The sequence below is a fragment of the Hyla sarda genome, unplaced genomic scaffold (genome assembly GCF_029499605.1).
Source record: "Hyla sarda isolate aHylSar1 unplaced genomic scaffold, aHylSar1.hap1 scaffold_620, whole genome shotgun sequence".
Taxonomy (NCBI): domain Eukaryota; kingdom Metazoa; phylum Chordata; class Amphibia; order Anura; family Hylidae; genus Hyla; species Hyla sarda.
The window spans coordinates 28,609-53,805 of NW_026610635.1; the positions used below are offsets into that span (position 1 = coordinate 28,609).

Sequence of the window (25,197 nt, forward strand, 5' to 3'; positions counted from 1 at the left end):
AATGGACTATAAAGACTTAAAAGAAGACTGGAAGCTGGGCCCATCCATATGGTCCGGTGCAAATGACTGTCGTTCTGTGGGTGTTGGGCTGCTCTGCCGAGGCCAGTCCTTTTCTATTCATACAGTAACTGAGATTGTGCCTGGCAGAGCTCTTTTAATTCATCTATATTTTAATGGACTTTTAATTCGTGTTTTAAATGTGTATGCCCCTCCTGATAAACAGGAGCGGGCAGAACTATTTGAAATTTTACCACTGTTTTGTGTTGGGTCTTCCCCCCTGCTGGTGGGAGGTGATTTTAACTGCATACGTGATGGGGAACACCGGCAGGGTGGGGATATTAATCGTAAAGACCGCACTTCTTACCTGCTTAAAAATTTTATTGATGATTTTAATTTGAAAGATTGCTGGAAGGATCTCTTGCCGGAGGACCCGGGCGCCACATGGTCCAATGGAAGAGTGAGCTCCAGAATCGATTTTATTTTTTCCTCTAGAGCTTTTAAACCCCTGAAATGCACGCTCGAGCAGAATATCTTCTCTGATCATAAGCTCCTCTTGGTGGGCCTGGAGCTAGAGGGGGAGCAAAAAGCAAAAAGGGGCCTCTGGAGATTAAACACCACACTCCTAGAGGACCCTGAGATAAAAGAGGAGTTTGTGCGGACCTACCAATGCTGGCAATCACAAAGAAAACCCCACGAGCCTATGCTGCACTGGTGGGAGGGCACCAAATCTAAAATCAGATTTTTTTTTATCAAAGCAGGTAAGAAGAAGGCAAAAATGGAAAAACAGTGGTTTTATGTTCTTAACATGCGTTTAAATGTACTTTTTAAATTGAAAGAAGCTGGTATGGATGTAGAAAATGATATTTTAAACCTTAAAACTGAAATAAAACATGCCATAGAAAAGAAAGGGAAACAAATCATTTTTAACTCACATGTGCAGCACCTGGAGGAGGGCGAGAAATGTTCCCGTTTCTTTTTTAAAAAAGTGATGAATAGGAGGGATATCATCCAAAACCTTGAGGGTGAATCCACTCCAAAAGGCATGTTAGATGCAGTTTTTAACTTCTACCAGCTTCTTTTTAATAAGAAAGATCTTAATCCATCCTTTTTAGAACATGTTCTTAATTCCCTTGATTTTAAGCTAGATGTTTTAGACCAGGAGGTTTTATCCCGTGATCTTAACTTAGATGAACTTTTATTTGTTTTTAAAAGTTTTTCTAGTGGGAAGGCCCCTGGGGAAGATGGTTTACCCATCGAATTTTATTTAGCTTTTTGGGATATTTTAAAGGATGATATGGTTTTATTGTATAAAGAAACTTTTATTGTTAATGAACTTCCCCCTTCCTGGAGGAGGGGGATTGTATCATTACTTTTTAAAAAGGGTGAAAAGGATATGCTAAAAAATTGGCGCCCCATCACACTTTTAAATGTCGATTATAAAGTTTTAGCCAAGTTATTAGCTGTCCGTTTTAAACCTTTTATTCATAAATTAATTCACCCAAATCAGGTTTGTGGGGTACCTGGAAGGTCTATAGCTGAATCCCTAAATATTTTAAGAGATGTTTTATGGTATTTTAAGGATAGAAATCAAACTGTAGCAATTTTATCCTTAGACTTTGAAAAAGCCTTTGATAGGGTCTCCCATGAATACCTGTTTTTAGTTCTTAAAAAGATGGCAGTGCCTGAAATGATTTTAAGCCGAATCATGCTTTTATACCGATCCTGTTTTAGTCAAGTCTCTGTTAATGGCTTTTTAACCAGCGGTGTTCCTCTTTTATCAGGTGTCAAACAGGGCTGCCCCCTGTCCCCACTCCTTTTTATTTGCGCAATCGAACCACTGATGGCCCTCCTCAGAAAAGACCGGGTAGTAAGAGGCGTACCGATACCTGGTGGAGGAGGGACCCATCTAAAGGTGTTGGGGTACATGGATGATGTCACCATACTGTGCCCGGACTCTCCATCCATGAGGGGGGCATTGAGGAACACCAGCTATTTCTGCGAGGTCTCTGGTTTTAAGCTAAACACAGATAAATGTGACTGTTTTTATATTGGCTCCTGGGATTCATCCATCACCCCAGGAGTTACAATGCAACAGGATCAAATTAAAGTTTTAGGTATTGTTTTTAACCAGGTCAATGATGGGAGCCCTAACTGGGATTCAGCTATAGCTAAGATGGAGAAGAAGATTTTAATGTGGAATCTTAGAAACCTTACCATGGAGGGGAAGATTTTAATAATAAAGATGGTTTTACTCCCTATTATGCTATACATTGCCATGGTATTTCCTCCATCTATTTTATACATTAAAAAAGTAACTAGAATTGTTTTTACTTTTTTATGGGGTTCAAAAATGGAGAAATTAAAGCGTGATTTTATGTACAAAAGTAAAGATAATGGCGGGAAAGATGTTCCTAACCTTTTTACTTTCTTTTACATAAAGTATTTCTGTTTCTGTTTTAAAATTATTAAATCCGATGGCATTTTTAGCTGCTTTTTAAGGTACGCTGCGGGCATGGTTTTTAAAAGATGGTTGCGCATCCCTCTGAACGCTCCGGTGCTTCTGTGTCCCCCAAAACATTATGTGGTGTTGGAAAAGACAGTCAGGCTCCTAGGTCTCCAAGATTTGGAGCCTGACATACTGGGGGACCAGAGAAAGGTATCAAAGGTCCTCAGGCGGAGTGAGGTTACCCTGGCAGTGTCCAATTTCACACAGGCAAGATCCAAAAAGGTATGGCGGAACGTGTACGGGAAGTTTCTGGCGAATGTACACAGGGATCTTGCCTGGGCAATCGTCCACCAGTGCCTCCCTACTCGTGAGTTCCAGCACAGGCGAGGACTGGTGGCGAGAGCCAAGTGCCCGAGAGATGGCTGCGGAGTGGACGAAACGGTGCTGCACATATTTTGGAACTGCCCTTTTGCACGGGAGCTTTGGAGGAAGGTAGGCCCACTTTTGAAGTGGGCCTGCGGCCTAAAAGATTTTAATCACGAATGTGTCTTTTACGGTCTTTTTAACTGCCCCAATTTTAAACAGCAGATGATCTGCTGGATGATTATTAATTGTTTTAAAAATGCCATCTGGAAAGTTAGGAACATCTTACTTTTTAAACATGATTTTATTGATGTTAAAAACTGTATAAAGCTGGCCCTGAGTGAGATGTACATCTATTACCTAAGAGACAAGAAACAGTTGGGGGCCAGCGAGGCAGCATCCATGTGGTGTCTGCCTCTATGGAACGAAATAACAATATAATCAGTTTTTATGACATTTGTATAATGTTTTATCCTGCCATTTTTATTTTTTCTCCTTTTATTACTGGTTTTATTATTTGTATTTTAAAACTTTTGTGAACCTTTTATTATTTTGCATTTTAAATTTTGTATGGTTTCTGATTTATTCAATAAAATTTTGTTGAAACCTTATCTGTTCTTATCAGTTTAATATCTGATACGTCCCCTATCTGGGGACCATATATTAAATGGATTTTTGAGAACGGGGGCCGATTTCGAAGCTTGCTTCCGTCGCCCTATGCATTGACCCGATATGGCAGTATCTTCGGGTACAGTGCACCACCCCCTTACAGGGTTAAAAAGAAAGATTCCTACTTTCATTGCTACCTGCTTGCTGGCTAGCCAGCTAGCCAGCCCTGTGGGCCTTGCTGCTGCTGCAGCCAAAAAACAAAAGGTGGTGCTGCTGCTGCTTCTGCTGCTTCTGCTGCTTCTGCTTCTGCTTGTGTCTGGCCCCTGTTGGAGCGTCCAGGCACAGGACTTCTGCTGCTGCTGACTAAATGGCCTCCTTAATTGGATCATTTGAGTAGCCAGCACACCTGTGCAGGTAGGGCATGACATGATAGGCAGCTGCCTTGATAGCGGGTGGGTGCTGAATGTTCCTAATTGACAAAATAAGATTAATGCTTATGAAGAAATATAAAATCTCATCCCTTCCCCAATATCGCGCCACACCCCTACCCCTTAATTCCCTGGTTGAACGTGATGGACATATGTCTTTTTTCGACCGTACTAACTATGTAACTATGTAACATAACATGGGGGGGGGGGGGTCTCCTGGCTGTTCACACAGGTGTGTCATTGCTGTACATTGACCATGCATTGCTTCTGTGGTATTGCAAAGGCAAAGACAAATGCTTCCAGCCATCCATTGCACTAATGGATTGGTCATCAGCTGGCTGTCTATGTCCCGCATCAATATAGACCAAAGTACAGAGGGTTAGGCTATGCTATTGTGCACCTACCTGATGCATCAGAAGGTGCGAGGCCCTTGCTAAATTCTGTGCACAGACTTTGAGATCTATGCTTTAGACTGTATCTAAACCTGCTCCAACATGGACTGACATTCTGGCCTACTTTCAGCCGATGCGACTTGTCTGTCGCTGAACAGTCGCTTTTTATGTATTCAGCACCTATGTATAATGTTGTAAAAATGCTCTAGAAGCTAAAGTCGCAGAAATGTCACACATATTTGGCCTGCAACTTTCTGTGCGACAAATTCAGACAGGAAAAATCAGTATAAATCCTTAGAAAATTATCCCCCAGTGTCTCCATCTGCTGGCGGTATTGAATAAGCATTGCTGCACTGATGGGGTATGCATTAGACGAAAAAAAAGAAGAAAAAGAAGAATAATACGCCCAGAAAAGAGGCGAAAAGGAGAAAAACGTAAAAAAACGTGAAAAAAAAGTAAGAGGAAGAGAAGGGAAAAAAAGGTGGAAATGGGTTTAAAAGTGATTTCGGCGGAGAAATATATATATATATATATATATATATATATATATATATATATATATGCGCACACACACACATAGATATAAACGTATTCTCCGTTGAGATATTGCAGCCGCTGCTGTGTCCAGGCCCAGGAGCCTTAGCACTGTGCTGTGATGTCACTCAATACCACTGACATCACTAGGTGTAAACAACATCTCTCCTTTGCTGTGTATGTGACTATGGAGCTGTTTGGTGATGTCGTCTATTACGGCCTTCATAGAAGCAACAGGAGATTGTTGCATCCATCTTGAACCCTCAGAACTACAGTGCTATGATGTCACTCACTTCCACAGGCCTTGCAGAGTGTAAACAACAACAACCCAGCTTTGTTGTGTATGTAACCAAAGGGATTTGTGATGTCACCTAGAACCTTCACAGCAGCGACAGCTTTATGAGGAGCATCAGCACTGCTCTGCCTGAGCAGAACCATCACCGCCATAGGTTGTCAAATAACCCGGATTTAACCCACACAGGTAAGTCCAATGGGGTGCAGGCATGTCCTCTATGCTTACAGCTTCCCGTGGGTGTTGGTTTGATACCGTTTGGGGACAGCCAAGGAGGCATCTGCAGGCAACAAAGGTAGGTGTGTGCTTGTGTGTGTGTTTCCTATGCAGATCCTAAGCCCAGTGTCACATGCAAGTAGGAGGAGTAAGAAGGGTTCCTGGCAAATCCGGGTTATGGATTGCATTTAAAAAGGCCCCGTGGGAGTGCAATGGGCCCCTGTCTTGCTGCTTAGCAATAATGGTATGGGTTTAGGTTCTGCTGTGTGTACTGGTGGTTGACTGCCCCCCAGCCCAGAGTGTGCATGGAAAATTGTCTGGCAGCCTCCCTGACAGCAAGCAGTGATAGTGCCCATGAAGGGGACCTTGTTGGGCCCGCCCCTTTCACGGTTATCGCTTCTCGGCCTTTTGGCTAAGATCAAGTGTAGTATCTGTTCTTATCAGTTTAATATCTGATACGTCCCCTATCTGGGGACCATATATTAAATGGATTTTTGAGAACGGGGGCCGATTTCGAAGCTTGCTTCCGTCGCCCTATGCATTGACCCGATATGGCAGTATCTTCGGGTACAGTGCACCACCCCCTTACAGGGTTAAAAAGAAAGATTCCTACTTTCATTGCTACCTGCTTGCTGGCTAGCCAGCTAGCCAGCCCTGTGGGCCTTGCTGCTGCTGCAGCCAAAAAACAAAAGGTGGTGCTGCTGCTGCTTCTGCTGCTTCTGCTTCTGCTTGTGTCTGGCCCCTGTTGGAGCGTCCAGGCACAGGACTTCTGCTGCTGCTGACTAAATGGCCTCCTTAATTGGATCATTTGAGTAGCCAGCACACCTGTGCAGGTAGGGCATGACATGATAGGCAGCTGCCTTGATAGCGGGTGGGTGCTGAATGTTCCTAATTGACAAAATAAGATTAATGCTTATGAAGAAATATAAAATCTCATCCCTTCCCCAATATCGCGCCACACCCCTACCCCTTAATTCCCTGGTTGAACGTGATGGACATATGTCTTTTTTCGACCGTACTAACTATGTAACTATGTAACATAACATGGGGGGGGGGGGTCTCCTGGCTGTTCACACAGGTGTGTCATTGCTGTACATTGACCATGCATTGCTTCTGTGGTATTGCAAAGGCAAAGACAAATGCTTCCAGCCATCCATTGCACTAATGGATTGGTCATCAGCTGGCTGTCTATGTCCCGCATCAATATAGACCAAAGTACAGAGGGTTAGGCTATGCTATTGTGCACCTACCTGATGCATCAGAAGGTGCGAGGCCCTTGCTAAATTCTGTGCACAGACTTTGAGATCTATGCTTTAGACTGTATCTAAACCTGCTCCAACATGGACTGACATTCTGGCCTACTTTCAGCCGATGCGACTTGTCTGTCGCTGAACAGTCGCTTTTTATGTATTCAGCACCTATGTATAATGTTGTAAAAATGCTCTAGAAGCTAAAGTCGCAGAAATGTCACACATATTTGGCCTGCAACTTTCTGTGCGACAAATTCAGACAGGAAAAATCAGTATAAATCCTTAGAAAATTATCCCCCAGTGTCTCCATCTGCTGGCGGTATTGAATAAGCATTGCTGCACTGATGGGGTATGCATTAGACGAAAAAAAAGAAGAAAAAGAAGAATAATACGCCCAGAAAAGAGGCGAAAAGGAGAAAAACGTAAAAAAACGTGAAAAAAAAGTAAGAGGAAGAGAAGGGAAAAAAAGGTGGAAATGGGTTTAAAAGTGATTTCGGCGGAGAATATATATATATATATATATATATATATATATATATATATATATATGCGCACACACACACATAGATATAAACGTATTCTCCGTTGAGATATTGCAGCCGCTGCTGTGTCCAGGCCCAGGAGCCTTAGCACTGTGCTGTGATGTCACTCAATACCACTGACATCACTAGGTGTAAACAACATCTCTCCTTTGCTGTGTATGTGACTATGGAGCTGTTTGGTGATGTCGTCTATTACGGCCTTCATAGAAGCAACAGGAGATTGTTGCATCCATCTTGAACCCTCAGAACTACAGTGCTATGATGTCACTCACTTCCACAGGCCTTGCAGAGTGTAAACAACAACAACCCAGCTTTGTTGTGTATGTAACCAAAGGGATTTGTGATGTCACCTAGAACCTTCACAGCAGCGACAGCTTTATGAGGAGCATCAGCACTGCTCTGCCTGAGCAGAACCATCACCGCCATAGGTTGTCAAATAACCCGGATTTAACCCACACAGGTAAGTCCAATGGGGTGCAGGCATGTCCTCTATGCTTACAGCTTCCCGTGGGTGTTGGTTTGATACCGTTTGGGGACAGCCAAGGAGGCATCTGCAGGCAACAAAGGTAGGTGTGTGCTTGTGTGTGTGTTTCCTATGCAGATCCTAAGCCCAGTGTCACATGCAAGTAGGAGGAGTAAGAAGGGTTCCTGGCAAATCCGGGTTATGGATTGCATTTAAAAAGGCCCCGTGGGAGTGCAATGGGCCCCTGTCTTGCTGCTTAGCAATAATGGTATGGGTTTAGGTTCTGCTGTGTGTACTGGTGGTTGACTGCCCCCCAGCCCAGAGTGTGCATGGAAAATTGTCTGGCAGCCTCCCTGACAGCAAGCAGTGATAGTGCCCATGAAGGGGACCTTGTTGGGCCCGCCCCTTTCACGGTTATCGCTTCTCGGCCTTTTGGCTAAGATCAAGTGTAGTATCTGTTCTTATCAGTTTTCATGCTGGTGGGGATGGGTGCTGCATGGAGGATGCAGGTGTACCAGGGCTTTCCGGGGTTGGTTCTGAGGAATCAGCTCGACGGCTGCCCCGATGTGACCTGTTCCCTCCGGGTCTCGCCATGAGGCTGAGAGGGTCTAGAGCCGAGGTACTTTTGTGCCTCGGGGAGTGGTGACCCCGAGGTGCCGAAACTCACTGGGAGAATAGGCTCACTGAGTTGAAGCACGGGCACCATAATCTCTTCACCTTGTGGCACTCACCTCTTGATTCCCGGCCTTCTGGCTAGGATCAGAGAAATTTTTATAGATCCGGCCGGATGTCCGGGCAGTATATCTGCACACATTCACTTATTTATTTCTTTTTTGTCTCACTGTGTCACTTTTTGCGTGTTGTGTGTTCACAGGATTGGTCAGGATGCGGTAGCCCTTCTGGGTGTCCCTCCTGGCGGTCTAGGGGAGGTGTGTGTGGCCATTAGGTTCCGCACCTCCCTGCAAACACCCCGGGTACTCCTGCTTTGGCAGGGTACCTACCGTAATCGGCTCTGCGGGCAGATACCTTGGCTAACGCCAAGGGGGATGCCGGGAGCATTTGTGGTCCCCTAGTAGCTTCGGCGAAAAGGGACATCGAACCTGGAACCTCGCAGGTACCTTTTGGTCCGGAGGTGAAGGGTAAGGTTTGTTGGGGGGCCTCTCTCCTATCGGAGAAGGGCTTGCGATAGACCGCATCCTTTGTGCACTTTTTTTTAGTGTAACACGTTTGCACTTTTTCTTGCACTTTGGGTGAATCGAAAGCACGTTCCTCGGCTTTAAAAAAAAAAAAAAAAAAAAAAAAAAATCTGTTCTTATCAGTTTAATATCTGATACGTCCCCTATCTGGGGACCATATATTAAATGGATTTTTGAGAACGGGGGCCGATTTCGAAGCTTGCTTCCGTCGCCCTATGCATTGACCCGATATGGCAGTATCTTCGGGTACAGTGCACCACCCCCTTACAGGGTTAAAAAGAAAGATTCCTACTTTCATTGCTACCTGCTTGCTGGCTAGCCAGCTAGCCAGCCCTGTGGGCCTTGCTGCTGCTGCAGCCAAAAAACAAAAGGTGGTGCTGCTGCTGCTTCTGCTGCTTCTGCTTCTGCTTGTGTCTGGCCCCTGTTGGAGCGTCCAGGCACAGGACTTCTGCTGCTGCTGACTAAATGGCCTCCTTAATTGGATCATTTGAGTAGCCAGCACACCTGTGCAGGTAGGGCATGACATGATAGGCAGCTGCCTTGATAGCGGGTGGGTGCTGAATGTTCCTAATTGACAAAATAAGATTAATGCTTATGAAGAAATATAAAATCTCATCCCTTCCCCAATATCGCGCCACACCCCTACCCCTTAATTCCCTGGTTGAACGTGATGGACATATGTCTTTTTTCGACCGTACTAACTATGTAACTATGTAACATAACATGGGGGGGGGGGGTCTCCTGGCTGTTCACACAGGTGTGTCATTGCTGTACATTGACCATGCATTGCTTCTGTGGTATTGCAAAGGCAAAGACAAATGCTTCCAGCCATCCATTGCACTAATGGATTGGTCATCAGCTGGCTGTCTATGTCCCGCATCAATATAGACCAAAGTACAGAGGGTTAGGCTATGCTATTGTGCACCTACCTGATGCATCAGAAGGTGCGAGGCCCTTGCTAAATTCTGTGCACAGACTTTGAGATCTATGCTTTAGACTGTATCTAAACCTGCTCCAACATGGACTGACATTCTGGCCTACTTTCAGCCGATGCGACTTGTCTGTCGCTGAACAGTCGCTTTTTATGTATTCAGCACCTATGTATAATGTTGTAAAAATGCTCTAGAAGCTAAAGTCGCAGAAATGTCACACATATTTGGCCTGCAACTTTCTGTGCGACAAATTCAGACAGGAAAAATCAGTATAAATCCTTAGAAAATTATCCCCCAGTGTCTCCATCTGCTGGCGGTATTGAATAAGCATTGCTGCACTGATGGGGTATGCATTAGACGAAAAAAAAGAAGAAAAAGAAGAATAATACGCCCAGAAAAGAGGCGAAAAGGAGAAAAACGTAAAAAAACGTGAAAAAAAAGTAAGAGGAAGAGAAGGGAAAAAAAGGTGGAAATGGGTTTAAAAGTGATTTCGGCGGAGAATATATATATATATATATATATATATATATATATATGCGCACACACACACATAGATATAAACGTATTCTCCGTTGAGATATTGCAGCCGCTGCTGTGTCCAGGCCCAGGAGCCTTAGCACTGTGCTGTGATGTCACTCAATACCACTGACATCACTAGGTGTAAACAACATCTCTCCTTTGCTGTGTATGTGACTATGGAGCTGTTTGGTGATGTCGTCTATTACGGCCTTCATAGAAGCAACAGGAGATTGTTGCATCCATCTTGAACCCTCAGAACTACAGTGCTATGATGTCACTCACTTCCACAGGCCTTGCAGAGTGTAAACAACAACAACCCAGCTTTGTTGTGTATGTAACCAAAGGGATTTGTGATGTCACCTAGAACCTTCACAGCAGCGACAGCTTTATGAGGAGCATCAGCACTGCTCTGCCTGAGCAGAACCATCACCGCCATAGGTTGTCAAATAACCCGGATTTAACCCACACAGGTAAGTCCAATGGGGTGCAGGCATGTCCTCTATGCTTACAGCTTCCCGTGGGTGTTGGTTTGATACCGTTTGGGGACAGCCAAGGAGGCATCTGCAGGCAACAAAGGTAGGTGTGTGCTTGTGTGTGTGTTTCCTATGCAGATCCTAAGCCCAGTGTCACATGCAAGTAGGAGGAGTAAGAAGGGTTCCTGGCAAATCCGGGTTATGGATTGCATTTAAAAAGGCCCCGTGGGAGTGCAATGGGCCCCTGTCTTGCTGCTTAGCAATAATGGTATGGGTTTAGGTTCTGCTGTGTGTACTGGTGGTTGACTGCCCCCCAGCCCAGAGTGTGCATGGAAAATTGTCTGGCAGCCTCCCTGACAGCAAGCAGTGATAGTGCCCATGAAGGGGACCTTGTTGGGCCCGCCCCTTTCACGGTTATCGCTTCTCGGCCTTTTGGCTAAGATCAAGTGTAGTATCTGTTCTTATCAGTTTAATATCTGATACGTCCCCTATCTGGGGACCATATATTAAATGGATTTTTGAGAACGGGGGCCGATTTCGAAGCTTGCTTCCGTCGCCCTATGCATTGACCCGATATGGCAGTATCTTCGGGTACAGTGCACCACCCCCTTACAGGGTTAAAAAGAAAGATTCCTACTTTCATTGCTACCTGCTTGCTGGCTAGCCAGCTAGCCAGCCCTGTGGGCCTTGCTGCTGCTGCAGCCAAAAAACAAAAGGTGGTGCTGCTGCTGCTTCTGCTGCTTCTGCTTCTGCTTGTGTCTGGCCCCTGTTGGAGCGTCCAGGCACAGGACTTCTGCTGCTGCTGACTAAATGGCCTCCTTAATTGGATCATTTGAGTAGCCAGCACACCTGTGCAGGTAGGGCATGACATGATAGGCAGCTGCCTTGATAGCGGGTGGGTGCTGAATGTTCCTAATTGACAAAATAAGATTAATGCTTATGAAGAAATATAAAATCTCATCCCTTCCCCAATATCGCGCCACACCCCTACCCCTTAATTCCCTGGTTGAACGTGATGGACATATGTCTTTTTTCGACCGTACTAACTATGTAACTATGTAACATAACATGGGGGGGGGGGTCTCCTGGCTGTTCACACAGGTGTGTCATTGCTGTACATTGACCATGCATTGCTTCTGTGGTATTGCAAAGGCAAAGACAAATGCTTCCAGCCATCCATTGCACTAATGGATTGGTCATCAGCTGGCTGTCTATGTCCCGCATCAATATAGACCAAAGTACAGAGGGTTAGGCTATGCTATTGTGCACCTACCTGATGCATCAGAAGGTGCGAGGCCCTTGCTAAATTCTGTGCACAGACTTTGAGATCTATGCTTTAGACTGTATCTAAACCTGCTCCAACATGGACTGACATTCTGGCCTACTTTCAGCCGATGCGACTTGTCTGTCGCTGAACAGTCGCTTTTTATGTATTCAGCACCTATGTATAATGTTGTAAAAATGCTCTAGAAGCTAAAGTCGCAGAAATGTCACACATATTTGGCCTGCAACTTTCTGTGCGACAAATTCAGACAGGAAAAATCAGTATAAATCCTTAGAAAATTATCCCCCAGTGTCTCCATCTGCTGGCGGTATTGAATAAGCATTGCTGCACTGATGGGGTATGCATTAGACGAAAAAAAAGAAGAAAAAGAAGAATAATACGCCCAGAAAAGAGGCGAAAAGGAGAAAAACGTAAAAAAACGTGAAAAAAAAGTAAGAGGAAGAGAAGGGAAAAAAAGGTGGAAATGGGTTTAAAAGTGATTTCGGCGGAGAATATATATATATATATATATATATATATATATATATATATATATATGCGCACACACACACATAGATATAAACGTATTCTCCGTTGAGATATTGCAGCCGCTGCTGTGTCCAGGCCCAGGAGCCTTAGCACTGTGCTGTGATGTCACTCAATACCACTGACATCACTAGGTGTAAACAACATCTCTCCTTTGCTGTGTATGTGACTATGGAGCTGTTTGGTGATGTCGTCTATTACGGCCTTCATAGAAGCAACAGGAGATTGTTGCATCCATCTTGAACCCTCAGAACTACAGTGCTATGATGTCACTCACTTCCACAGGCCTTGCAGAGTGTAAACAACAACAACCCAGCTTTGTTGTGTATGTAACCAAAGGGATTTGTGATGTCACCTAGAACCTTCACAGCAGCGACAGCTTTATGAGGAGCATCAGCACTGCTCTGCCTGAGCAGAACCATCACCGCCATAGGTTGTCAAATAACCCGGATTTAACCCACACAGGTAAGTCCAATGGGGTGCAGGCATGTCCTCTATGCTTACAGCTTCCCGTGGGTGTTGGTTTGATACCGTTTGGGGACAGCCAAGGAGGCATCTGCAGGCAACAAAGGTAGGTGTGTGCTTGTGTGTGTGTTTCCTATGCAGATCCTAAGCCCAGTGTCACATGCAAGTAGGAGGAGTAAGAAGGGTTCCTGGCAAATCCGGGTTATGGATTGCATTTAAAAAGGCCCCGTGGGAGTGCAATGGGCCCCTGTCTTGCTGCTTAGCAATAATGGTATGGGTTTAGGTTCTGCTGTGTGTACTGGTGGTTGACTGCCCCCCAGCCCAGAGTGTGCATGGAAAATTGTCTGGCAGCCTCCCTGACAGCAAGCAGTGATAGTGCCCATGAAGGGGACCTTGTTGGGCCCGCCCCTTTCACGGTTATCGCTTCTCGGCCTTTTGGCTAAGATCAAGTGTAGTATCTGTTCTTATCAGTTTAATATCTGATACGTCCCCTATCTGGGGACCATATATTAAATGGATTTTTGAGAACGGGGGCCGATTTCGAAGCTTGCTTCCGTCGCCCTATGCATTGACCCGATATGGCAGTATCTTCGGGTACAGTGCACCACCCCCTTACAGGGTTAAAAAGAAAGATTCCTACTTTCATTGCTACCTGCTTGCTGGCTAGCCAGCTAGCCAGCCCTGTGGGCCTTGCTGCTGCTGCAGCCAAAAAACAAAAGGTGGTGCTGCTGCTGCTTCTGCTGCTTCTGCTTCTGCTTGTGTCTGGCCCCTGTTGGAGCGTCCAGGCACAGGACTTCTGCTGCTGCTGACTAAATGGCCTCCTTAATTGGATCATTTGAGTAGCCAGCACACCTGTGCAGGTAGGGCATGACATGATAGGCAGCTGCCTTGATAGCGGGTGGGTGCTGAATGTTCCTAATTGACAAAATAAGATTAATGCTTATGAAGAAATATAAAATCTCATCCCTTCCCCAATATCGCGCCACACCCCTACCCCTTAATTCCCTGGTTGAACGTGATGGACATATGTCTTTTTTCGACCGTACTAACTATGTAACTATGTAACATAACATGGGGGGGGGGGGTCTCCTGGCTGTTCACACAGGTGTGTCATTGCTGTACATTGACCATGCATTGCTTCTGTGGTATTGCAAAGGCAAAGACAAATGCTTCCAGCCATCCATTGCACTAATGGATTGGTCATCAGCTGGCTGTCTATGTCCCGCATCAATATAGACCAAAGTACAGAGGGTTAGGCTATGCTATTGTGCACCTACCTGATGCATCAGAAGGTGCGAGGCCCTTGCTAAATTCTGTGCACAGACTTTGAGATCTATGCTTTAGACTGTATCTAAACCTGCTCCAACATGGACTGACATTCTGGCCTACTTTCAGCCGATGCGACTTGTCTGTCGCTGAACAGTCGCTTTTTATGTATTCAGCACCTATGTATAATGTTGTAAAAATGCTCTAGAAGCTAAAGTCGCAGAAATGTCACACATTGGCCTGCAACTTTCTGTGCGACAAATTCAGACAGGAAAAATCAGTATAAATCCTTAGAAAATTATCCCCCAGTGTCTCCATCTGCTGGCGGTATTGAATAAGCATTGCTGCACTGATGGGGTATGCATTAGACGAAAAAAAAGAAGAAAAAGAAGAATAATACGCCCAGAAAAGAGGCGAAAAGGAGAAAAACGTAAAAAAACGTGAAAAAAAAGTAAGAGGAAGAGAAGGGAAAAAAAGGTGGAAATGGGTTTAAAAGTGATTTCGGCGGAGAAATATATATATATATATATATATATATATATATATATATATATGCGCACACACACACATAGATATAAACGTATTCTCCGTTGAGATATTGCAGCCGCTGCTGTGTCCAGGCCCAGGAGCCTTAGCACTGTGCTGTGATGTCACTCAATACCACTGACATCACTAGGTGTAAACAACATCTCTCCTTTGCTGTGTATGTGACTATGGAGCTGTTTGGTGATGTCGTCTATTACGGCCTTCATAGAAGCAACAGGAGATTGTTGCATCCATCTTGAACCCTCAGAACTACAGTGCTATGATGTCACTCACTTCCACAGGCCTTGCAGAGTGTAAACAACAACAACCCAGCTTTGTTGTGTATGTAACCAAAGGGATTTGTGATGTCACCTAGAACCTTCACAGCAGCGACAGCTTTATGAGGAGCATCAGCACTGCTCTGCCTGAGCAGAACCATCACCGCCATAGGTTGTCAAATAACCCGGATTTAACCCACACAGGTAAGTCCAATGGGGTGCAGGCATGTCCTCTATGCTTACAGCTTCCCGTGGGTGTTGGTTTGATACCGTTTGGGGACAGCCAAGGAGGCATCTGCAGGCAACAAAGGTAGGTGTGTGCTTGTGTGTGTGTTTCCTATGCAGATCCTAAGCCCAGTGTCACATGCAAGTAGGAGGAGTAAGAAGGGTTCCTGGCAAATCCGGGTTATGGATTGCATTTAAAAAGGCCCCGTGGGAGTGCAATGGGCCCCTGTCTTGCTGCTTAGCAATAATGGTATGGGTTTAGGTTCTGCTGTGTGTACTGGTGGTTGACTGCCCCCCAGCCCAGAGTGTGCATGGAAAATTGTCTGGCAGCCTCCCTGACAGCAAGCAGTGATAGTGCCCATGAAGGGGACCTTGTTGGGCCCGCCCCTTTCACGGTTATCGCTTCTCGGCCTTTTGGCTAAGATCAAGTGTAGTATCTGTTCTTATCAGTTTAATATCTGATACGTCCCCTATCTGGGGACCATATATTAAATGGATTTTTGAGAACGGGGGCCGATTTCGAAGCTTGCTTCCGTCGCCCTATGCATTGACCCGATATGGCAGTATCTTCGGGTACAGTGCACCACCCCCTTACAGGGTTAAAAAGAAAGATTCCTACTTTCATTGCTACCTGCTTGCTGGCTAGCCAGCTAGCCAGCCCTGTGGGCCTTGCTGCTGCTGCAGCCAAAAAACAAAAGGTGGTGCTGCTGCTGCTTCTGCTGCTTCTGCTTCTGCTTGTGTCTGGCCCCTGTTGGAGCGTCCAGGCACAGGACTTCTGCTGCTGCTGACTAAATGGCCTCCTTAATTGGATCATTTGAGTAGCCAGCACACCTGTGCAGGTAGGGCATGACATGATAGGCAGCTGCCTTGATAGCGGGTGGGTGCTGAATGTTCCTAATTGACAAAATAAGATTAATGCTTATGAAGAAATATAAAATCTCATCCCTTCCCCAATATCGCGCCACACCCCTACCCCTTAATTCCCTGGTTGAACGTGATGGACATATGTCTTTTTTCGACCGTACTAACTATGTAACTATGTAACATAACATGGGGGGGGGGTCTCCTGGCTGTTCACACAGGTGTGTCATTGCTGTACATTGACCATGCATTGCTTCTGTGGTATTGCAAAGGCAAAGACAAATGCTTCCAGCCATCCATTGCACTAATGGATTGGTCATCAGCTGGCTGTCTATGTCCCGCATCAATATAGACCAAAGTACAGAGGGTTAGGCTATGCTATTGTGCACCTACCTGATGCATAAGAAGGTGCGAGGCCCTTGCTAAATTCTGTGCACAGACTTTGAGATCTATGCTTTAGACTGTATCTAAACCTGCTCCAACATGGACTGACATTCTGGCCTACTTTCAGCCGATGCGACTTGTCTGTCGCTGAACAGTCGCTTTTTATGTATTCAGCACCTATGTATAATGTTGTAAAAATGCTCTAGAAGCTAAAGTCGCAGAAATGTCACACATATTTGGCCTGCAACTTTCTGTGCGACAAATTCAGACAGGAAAAATCAGTATAAATTCTTAGAAAATTATCCCCCAGTGTCTCCATCTGCTGGCGGTATTGAATAAGCATTGCTGCACTGATGGGGTATGCATTAGACGAAAAAAAAGAAGAAAAAGAAGAATAATACGCCCAGAAAAGAGGCGAAAAGGAGAAAAACGTAAAAAAACGTGAAAAAAAAGTAAGAGGAAGAGAAGGGAAAAACAGGTGGAAATGGGTTTAAAAGTGATTTCGGCGGAGAAATATATATATATATATATATATATATATATATATATATATATATATATATATATGCGCACACACACACATAGATATAAACGTATTCTCCGTTGAGATATTGCAGCCGCTGCTGTGTCCAGGCCCAGGAGCCTTAGCACTGTGCTGTGATGTCACTCAATACCACTGACATCACTAGGTGTAAACAACATCTCTCCTTTGCTGTGTATGTGACTATGGAGCTGTTTGGTGATGTCGTCTATTACGGCCTTCATAGAAGCAACAGGAGATTGTTGCATCCATCTTGAACCCTCAGAACTACAGTGCTATGATGTCACTCACTTCCACAGGCCTTGCAGAGTGTAAACAACAACAACCCAGCTTTGTTGTGTATGTAACCAAAGGGATTTGTGATGTCACCTAGAACCTTCACAGCAGCGACAGCTTTATGAGGAGCATCAGCACTGCTCTGCCTGAGCAGAACCATCACCGCCATAGGTTGTCAAATAACCCGGATTTAACCCACACAGGTAAGTCCAATGGGGTGCAGGCATGTCCTCTATGCTTACAGCTTCCCGTGGGTGTTGGTTTGATACCGTTTGGGGACAGCCAAGGAGGCATCTGCAGGCAACAAAGGTAGGTGTGTGCTTGTGTGTGTGTTTCCTATGCAGATCCTAAGCCCAGTGTCACATGCAAGTAGGAGGAGTAAGAAGGGTTCCTGGCAAATCCGGGTTATGGATTGCATTTAAAAAGGCCCCGTGGGAGTGCAATGGGCCCCTGTCTTGCTGCTTAGCAATAATGGTATGGGTTTAGGTTCTGCTGTGTGTACTGGTGGTTGACTGCCCCCCAGCCCAGAGTGTGCATGGAAAATTGTCTGGCAGCCTCCCTGACAGCAAGCAGTGATAGTACCCATGAAGGGGACCTTGTTGGGCCCGCCCCTTTCACGGTTATCGCTTCTCGGCCTTTTGGCTAAGATCAAGTGTAGTATCTGTTCTTATCAGTTTAATATCTGATACGTCCCCTATCTGGGGACCATATATTAAATGGATTTTTGAGAACGGGGGCCGATTTCGAAGCTTGCTTCCGTCGCCCTATGCATTGACCCGATATGGCAGTATCTTCGGGTACAGTGCACCACCCCCTTACAGGGTTAAAAAGAAAGATTCCTACTTTCATTGCTACCTGCTTGCTGGCTAGCCAGCTAGCCAGCCCTGTGGGCCTTGCTGCTGCTGCAGCCAAAAAACAAAAGGTGGTGCTGCTGCTGCTTCTGCTGCTTCTGCTTCTGCTTGTGTCTGGCCCCTGTTGGAGCGTCCAGGCACAGGACTTCTGCTGCTGCTGACTAAATGGCCTCCTTAATTGGATCATTTGAGTAGCCAGCACACCTGTGCAGGTAGGGCATGACATGATAGGCAGCTGCCTTGATAGCGGGTGGGTGCTGAATGTTCCTAATTGACAAAATAAGATTAATGCTTATGAAGAAATATAAAATCTCATCCCTTCCCCAATATCGCGCCACACCCCTACCCCTTAATTCCCTGGTTGAACGTGATGGACATATGTCTTTTTTCGACCGTACTAACTATGTAACTATGTAACATAACATGGGGGGGGGGGTCTCCTGGCTGTTCACACAGGTGTGTCATTGCTGTACATTGACCATGCATTGCTTCTGTGGTATTGCAAAGGCAAAGACAAATGCTTCCAGCCATCCATTGCACTAATGGATTGGTCATCAGCTGGCTGTCTATGTCCCGCATCAATATAGACCAAAGTACAGAGGGTTAGGCTATGCTATTGTGCACCTACCTGATGCATCAGAAGGTGCGAGGCCCTTGCTAAATTCTGTGCACAGACTTTGAGATCTATGCTTTAGACTGTATCTAAACCTGCTCCAACATGGACTGACATTCTGGCCTACTTTCAGCCGATGCGACTTGTCTGTCGCTGAACAGTCGCTTTTTATGTATTCAGCACCTATGTATAATGTTGTAAAAATGCTCTAGAAGCTAAAGTCGCAGAAATGTCACACATATTTGGCCTGCAACTTTCTGTGCGACAAATTCAGACAGGAAAAATCAGTATAAATCCTTAGAAAATTATCCCCCAGTGTCTCCATCTGCTGGCGGTATTGAATAAGCATTGCTGCACTGATGGGGTATGCATTAGACGAAAAAAAAGAAGAAAAAGAAGAATAATACGCCCAGAAAAGAGGCGAAAAGGAGAAAAACGTAAAAAAACTTGAAAAAAAAGTAAGAGGAAGAGAAGGGAAAAAAAGGTGGAAATGGGTTTAAAAGTGATTTCGGCGGAGAAATATATATATATATATATATATATATATATATATATATATATATATATATGCGCACACACACACATAGATATAAACGTATTCTCCGTTGAGATATTGCAGCCGCTGCTGTGTCCAGGCCCAGGAGCCTTAGCACTGTGCTGTGATGTCACTCAATACCACTGACATCACTAGGTGTAAACAACATCTCTCCTTTGCTGTGTATGTGACTATGGAGCTGTTTGGTGATGTCGTCTATTACGGCCTTCATAGAAGCAACAGGAGATTGTTGCATCCATCTTGAACCCTCAGAACTACAGTGCTATGATGTCACTCACTTCCACAGGCCTTGCAGAGTGTAAACAACAACAACCCAGCTTTGTTGTGTATGTAACCAAAGGGATTTGTGATGTCACCTAGAACCTTCACAGCAGCGACAGCTTTATGAGGAGCATCAGCACTGCTCTGCCTGAGCAGAACCATCACCGCCATAGGTTGTCAAATAACCCGGATTTAACCCACACAGGTAAGTCCAATGGGGTGCAGGCATGTCCTCTATGCTTACAGCTTCCCGTGGGTGTTGGTTTGATACCGTTTGGGGACAGCCAAGGAGGCATCTGCAGGCAACAAAGGTAGGTGTGTGCTTGTGTGTGTGTTTCCTATGCAGATCCTAAGCCCAGTGTCACATGCAAGTAGGAGGAGTAAGAAGGGTTCCTGGCAAATCCGGGTTATGGATTGCATTTAAAAAGGCCCCGTGGGAGTGCAATGGGCCCCTGTCTTGCTGCTTAGCAATAATGGTATGGGTTTAGGTTCTGCTGTGTGTACTGGTGGTTGACTGCCCCCCAGCCCAGAGTGTGCATGGAAAATTGTCTGGCAGCCTCCCTGACAGCAAGCAGTGATAGTGCCCATGAAGGGGACCTTGTTGGGCCCGCCCCTTTCACGGTTATCGCTTCTCGGCCTTTTGGCTAAGATCAAGTGTAGTATCTGTTCTTATCAGTTTAATATCTGATACGTCCCCTATCTGGGGACCATATATTAAATGGATTTTTGAGAACGGGGGCCGATTTCGAAGCTTGCTTCCGTCGCCCTATGCATTGACCCGATATGGCAGTATCTTCGGGTACAGTGCACCACCCCCTTACAGGGTTAAAAAGAAAGATTCCTACTTTCATTGCTACCTGCTTGCTGGCTAGCCAGCTAGCCAGCCCTGTGGGCCTTGCTGCTGCTGCAGCCAAAAAACAAAAGGTGGTGCTGCTGCTGCTTCTGCTGCTTCTGCTTCTGCTTGTGTCTGGCCCCTGTTGGAGCGTCCAGGCACAGGACTTCTGCTGCTGCTGACTAAATGGCCTCCTTAATTGGATCATTTGAGTAGCCAGCACACCTGTGCAGGTAGGGCATGACATGATAGGCAGCTGCCTTGATAGCGGGTGGGTGCTGAATGTTCCTAATTGACAAAATAAGATTAATGCTTATGAAGAAATATAAAATCTCATCCCTTCCCCAATATCGCGCCACACCCCTACCCCTTAATTCCCTGGTTGAACGTGATGGACATATGTCTTTTTTCGACCGTACTAACTATGTAACTATGTAACATAACATGGGGGGGGGGGGGTCTCCTGGCTGTTCACACAGGTGTGTCATTGCTGTACATTGACCATGCATTGCTTCTGTGGTATTGCAAAGGCAAAGACAAATGCTTCCAGCCATCCATTGCACTAATGGATTGGTCATCAGCTGGCTGTCTATGTCCCGCATCAATATAGACCAAAGTACAGAGGGTTAGGCTATGCTATTGTGCACCTACCTGATGCATCAGAAGGTGCGAGGCCCTTGCTAAATTCTGTGCACAGACTTTGAGATCTATGCTTTAGACTGTATCTAAACCTGCTCCAACATGGACTGACATTCTGGCCTACTTTCAGCCGATGCGACTTGTCTGTCGCTGAACAGTCGCTTTTTATGTATTCAGCACCTATGTATAATGTTGTAAAAATGCTCTAGAAGCTAAAGTCGCAGAAATGTCACACATATTTGGCCTGCAACTTTCTGTGCGACAAATTCAGACAGGAAAAATCAGTATAAATCCTTAGAAAATTATCCCCCAGTGTCTCCATCTGCTGGCGGTATTGAATAAGCATTGCTGCACTGATGGGGTATGCATTAGACGAAAAAAAAGAAGAAAAAGAAGAATAATACGCCCAGAAAAGAGGCGAAAAGGAGAAAAACGTAAAAAAACGTGAAAAAAAAGTAAGAGGAAGAGAAGGGAAAAAAAGGTGGAAATGGGTTTAAAAGTGATTTCGGCGGAGAAATATATATATATATATATATATATATATATATATATATATATATATGCGCACACACACACATAGATATAAACGTATTCTCCGTTGAGATATTGCAGCCGCTGCTGTGTCCAGGCCCAGGAGCCTTAGCACTGTGCTGTGATGTCACTCAATACCACTGACATCACTAGGTGTAAACAACATCTCTCCTTTGCTGTGTATGTGACTATGGAGCTGTTTGGTGATGTCGTCTATTACGGCCTTCATAGAAGCAACAGGAGATTGTTGCATCCATCTTGAACCCTCAGAACTACAGTGCTATGATGTCACTCACTTCCACAGGCCTTGCAGAGTGTAAACAACAACAACCCAGCTTTGTTGTGTATGTAACCAAAGGGATTTGTGATGTCACCTAGAACCTTCACAGCAGCGACAGCTTTATGAGGAGCATCAGCACTGCTCTGCCTGAGCAGAACCATCACCGCCATAGGTTGTCAAATAACCCGGATTTAACCCACACAGGTAAGTCCAATGGGGTGCAGGCATGTCCTCTATGCTTACAGCTTCCCGTGGGTGTTGGTTTGATACCGTTTGGGGACAGCCAAGGAGGCATCTGCAGGCAACAAAGGTAGGTGTGTGCTTGTGTGTGTGTTTCCTATGCAGATCCTAAGCCCAGTGTCACATGCAAGTAGGAGGAGTAAGAAGGGTTCCTGGCAAATCCGGGTTATGGATTGCATTTAAAAAGGCCCCGTGGGAGTGCAATGGGCCCCTGTCTTGCTGCTTAGCAATAATGGTATGGGTTTAGGTTCTGCTGTGTGTACTGGTGGTTGACTGCCCCCCAGCCCAGAGTGTGCATGGAAAATTGTCTGGCAGCCTCCCTGACAGCAAGCAGTGATAGTGCCCATGAAGGGGACCTTGTTGGGCCCGCCCCTTTCACGGTTATCGCTTCTCGGCCTTTTGGCTAAGATCAAGTGTAGTATCTGTTCTTATCAGTTTAATATCTGATACGTCCCCTATCTGGGGACCATATATTAAATGGATTTTTGAGAACGGGGGCCGATTTCGAAGCTTGCTTCCGTCGCCCTATGCATTGACCCGATATGGCAGTATCTTCGGGTACAGTGCACCACCCCCTTACAGGGTTAAAAAGAAAGATTCCTACTTTCATTGCTACCTGCTTGCTGGCTAGCCAGCTAGCCAGCCCTGTGGGCCTTGCTGCTGCTGCAGCCAAAAAACAAAAGGTGGTGCTGCTGCTGCTTCTGCTTGTGTCTGGCCCCTGTTGGAGCGTCCAGGCACAGGACTTCTGCTGCTGCTGACTAAATGGCCTCCTTAATTGGATCATTTGAGTAGCCAGCACACCTGTGCAGGTAGGGCATGACATGATAGGCAGCTGCCTTGATAGCGGGTGGGTGCTGAATGTTCCTAATTGACAAAATAAGATTAATGCTTATGAAGAAATATAAAATCTCATCCCTTCCCCAATATCGCGCCACACCCCTACCCCTTAATTCCCTGGTTGAACGTGATGGACATATGTCTTTTTTCGACCGTACTAACTATGTAACTATGTAACATAACATGGGGGGGGGGGGGGTCTCCTGGCTGTTCACACAGGTGTGTCATTGCTGTACATTGACCATGCATTGCTTCTGTGGTATTGCAAAGGCAAAGACAAATGCTTCCAGCCATCCATTGCACTAATGGATTGGTCATCAGCTGGCTGTCTATGTCCCGCATCAATATAGACCAAAGTACAGAGGGTTAGGCTATGCTATTGTGCACCTACCTGATGCATCAGAAGGTGCGAGGCCCTTGCTAAATTCTGTGCACAGACTTTGAGATCTATGCTTTAGACTGTATCTAAACCTGCTCCAACATGGACTGACATTCTGGCCTACTTTCAGCCGATGCGACTTGTCTGTCGCTGAACAGTCGCTTTTTATGTATTCAGCACCTATGTATAATGTTGTAAAAATGCTCTAGAAGCTAAAGTCGCAGAAATGTCACACATATTTGGCCTGCAACTTTCTGTGCGACAAATTCAGACAGGAAAAATCAGTATAAATCCTTAGAAAATTATCCCCCAGTGTCTCCATCTGCTGGCGGTATTGAATAAGCATTGCTGCACTGATGGGGTATGCATTAGACGAAAAAAAAGAAGAAAAAGAAGAATAATACGCCCAGAAAAGAGGCGAAAAGGAGAAAAACGTAAAAAAACGTGAAAAAAAAGTAAGAGGAAGAGAAGGGAAAAAAAGGTGGAAATGGGTTTAAAAGTGATTTCGGCGGAGAAATATATATATATATATATATATATATATATATATATATATATATATGCGCACACACACACATAGATATAAACGTATTCTCCGTTGAGATATTGCAGCCGCTGCTGTGTCCAGGCCCAGGAGCCTTAGCACTGTGCTGTGATGTCACTCAATACCACTGACATCACTAGGTGTAAACAACATCTCTCCTTTGCTGTGTATGTGACTATGGAGCTGTTTGGTGATGTCGTCTATTACGGCCTTCATAGAAGCAACAGGAGATTGTTGCATCCATCTTGAACCCTCAGAACTACAGTGCTATGATGTCACTCACTTCCACAGGCCTTGCAGAGTGTAAACAACAACAACCCAGCTTTGTTGTGTATGTAACCAAAGGGATTTGTGATGTCACCTAGAACCTTCACAGCAGCGACAGCTTTATGAGGAGCATCAGCACTGCTCTGCCTGAGCAGAACCATCACCGCCATAGGTAGGTTGTCAAATAACCCGGATTTAACCCACACAGGTAAGTCCAATGGGGTGCAGGCATGTCCTCTATGCTTACAGCTTCCCGTGGGTGTTGGTTTGATACCGTTTGGGGACAGCCAAGGAGGCATCTGCAGGCAACAAAGGTAGGTGTGTGCTTGTGTGTGTGTTTCCTATGCAGATCCTAAGCCCAGTGTCACATGCAAGTAGGAGGAGTAAGAAGGGTTCCTGGCAAATCCGGGTTATGGATTGCATTTAAAAAGGCCCCGTGGGAGTGCAATGGGCCCCTGTCTTGCTGCTTAGCAATAATGGTATGGGTTTAGGTTCTGCTGTGTGTACTGGTGGTTGACTGCCCCCCAGCCCAGAGTGTGCATGGAAAATTGTCTGGCAGCCTCCCTGACAGCAAGCAGTGATAGTGCCCATGAAGGGGACCTTGTTGGGCCCGCCCCTTTCACGGTTATCGCTTCTCGGCCTTTTGGCTAAGATCAAGTGTAGTATCTGTTCTTATCAGTTTAATATCTGATACGTCCCCTATCTGGGGACCATATATTAAATGGATTTTTGAGAACGGGGGCCGATTTCGAAGCTTGCTTCCGTCGCCCTATGCATTGACCCGATATGGCAGTATCTTCGGGTACAGTGCACCACCCCCTTACAGGGTTAAAAAGAAAGATTCCTACTTTCATTGCTACCTGCTTGCTGGCTAGCCAGCTAGCCAGCCCTGTGGGCCTTGCTGCTGCTGCAGCCAAAAAACAAAAGGTGGTGCTGCTGCTGCTTCTGCTGCTTCTGCTTGTGTCTGGCCCCTGTTGGAGCGTCCAGGCACAGGACTTCTGCTGCTGCTGACTAAATGGCCTCCTTAATTGGATCATTTGAGTAGCCAGCACACCTGTGCAGGTAGGGCATGACATGATAG

General features: G+C 45.5%; 10 non-coding genes and 1 pseudogene across 10 annotated transcripts; all 11 read left to right on the forward strand.

Annotated features, from left to right (window-relative positions):
* Positions 1-3,389: 3,389 nt before the first annotated feature.
* Positions 3,390-3,573, forward strand: LOC130341410 (U2 spliceosomal RNA). The gene has a single exon (XR_008881354.1). It is a non-coding gene; the product is annotated as a U2 spliceosomal RNA (small nuclear RNA).
* A 2,099-nt stretch (positions 3,574-5,672) lies between these two features.
* LOC130341423 (U2 spliceosomal RNA) lies at positions 5,673-5,863 on the forward strand. Its single transcript, XR_008881360.1, has one exon. It is a non-coding gene; the product is annotated as a U2 spliceosomal RNA (small nuclear RNA).
* A 2,088-nt stretch (positions 5,864-7,951) lies between these two features.
* Positions 7,952-8,111, forward strand: LOC130341413 (U2 spliceosomal RNA; annotated as a pseudogene).
* A 693-nt stretch (positions 8,112-8,804) lies between these two features.
* Positions 8,805-8,993, forward strand: LOC130341412 (U2 spliceosomal RNA). Its single transcript, XR_008881355.1, has one exon. It is a non-coding gene; the product is annotated as a U2 spliceosomal RNA (small nuclear RNA).
* A 2,078-nt stretch (positions 8,994-11,071) lies between these two features.
* Positions 11,072-11,262, forward strand: LOC130341424 (U2 spliceosomal RNA). The gene has a single exon (XR_008881361.1). It is a non-coding gene; the product is annotated as a U2 spliceosomal RNA (small nuclear RNA).
* Positions 11,263-13,349: 2,087 nt separating this feature from the next.
* Positions 13,350-13,540, forward strand: LOC130341425 (U2 spliceosomal RNA). The gene has a single exon (XR_008881362.1). It is a non-coding gene; the product is annotated as a U2 spliceosomal RNA (small nuclear RNA).
* Positions 13,541-15,622: 2,082 nt separating this feature from the next.
* On the forward strand, positions 15,623-15,813 carry LOC130341427 (U2 spliceosomal RNA). The gene has a single exon (XR_008881364.1). It is a non-coding gene; the product is annotated as a U2 spliceosomal RNA (small nuclear RNA).
* Positions 15,814-17,908: 2,095 nt separating this feature from the next.
* LOC130341428 (U2 spliceosomal RNA) lies at positions 17,909-18,099 on the forward strand. Its single transcript, XR_008881365.1, has one exon. It is a non-coding gene; the product is annotated as a U2 spliceosomal RNA (small nuclear RNA).
* A 2,092-nt stretch (positions 18,100-20,191) lies between these two features.
* On the forward strand, positions 20,192-20,382 carry LOC130341429 (U2 spliceosomal RNA). Its single transcript, XR_008881366.1, has one exon. It is a non-coding gene; the product is annotated as a U2 spliceosomal RNA (small nuclear RNA).
* A 2,090-nt stretch (positions 20,383-22,472) lies between these two features.
* LOC130341431 (U2 spliceosomal RNA) lies at positions 22,473-22,663 on the forward strand. Its single transcript, XR_008881367.1, has one exon. It is a non-coding gene; the product is annotated as a U2 spliceosomal RNA (small nuclear RNA).
* Positions 22,664-24,743: 2,080 nt separating this feature from the next.
* On the forward strand, positions 24,744-24,934 carry LOC130341432 (U2 spliceosomal RNA). Its single transcript, XR_008881368.1, has one exon. It is a non-coding gene; the product is annotated as a U2 spliceosomal RNA (small nuclear RNA).
* Positions 24,935-25,197: the final 263 nt, after the last annotated feature.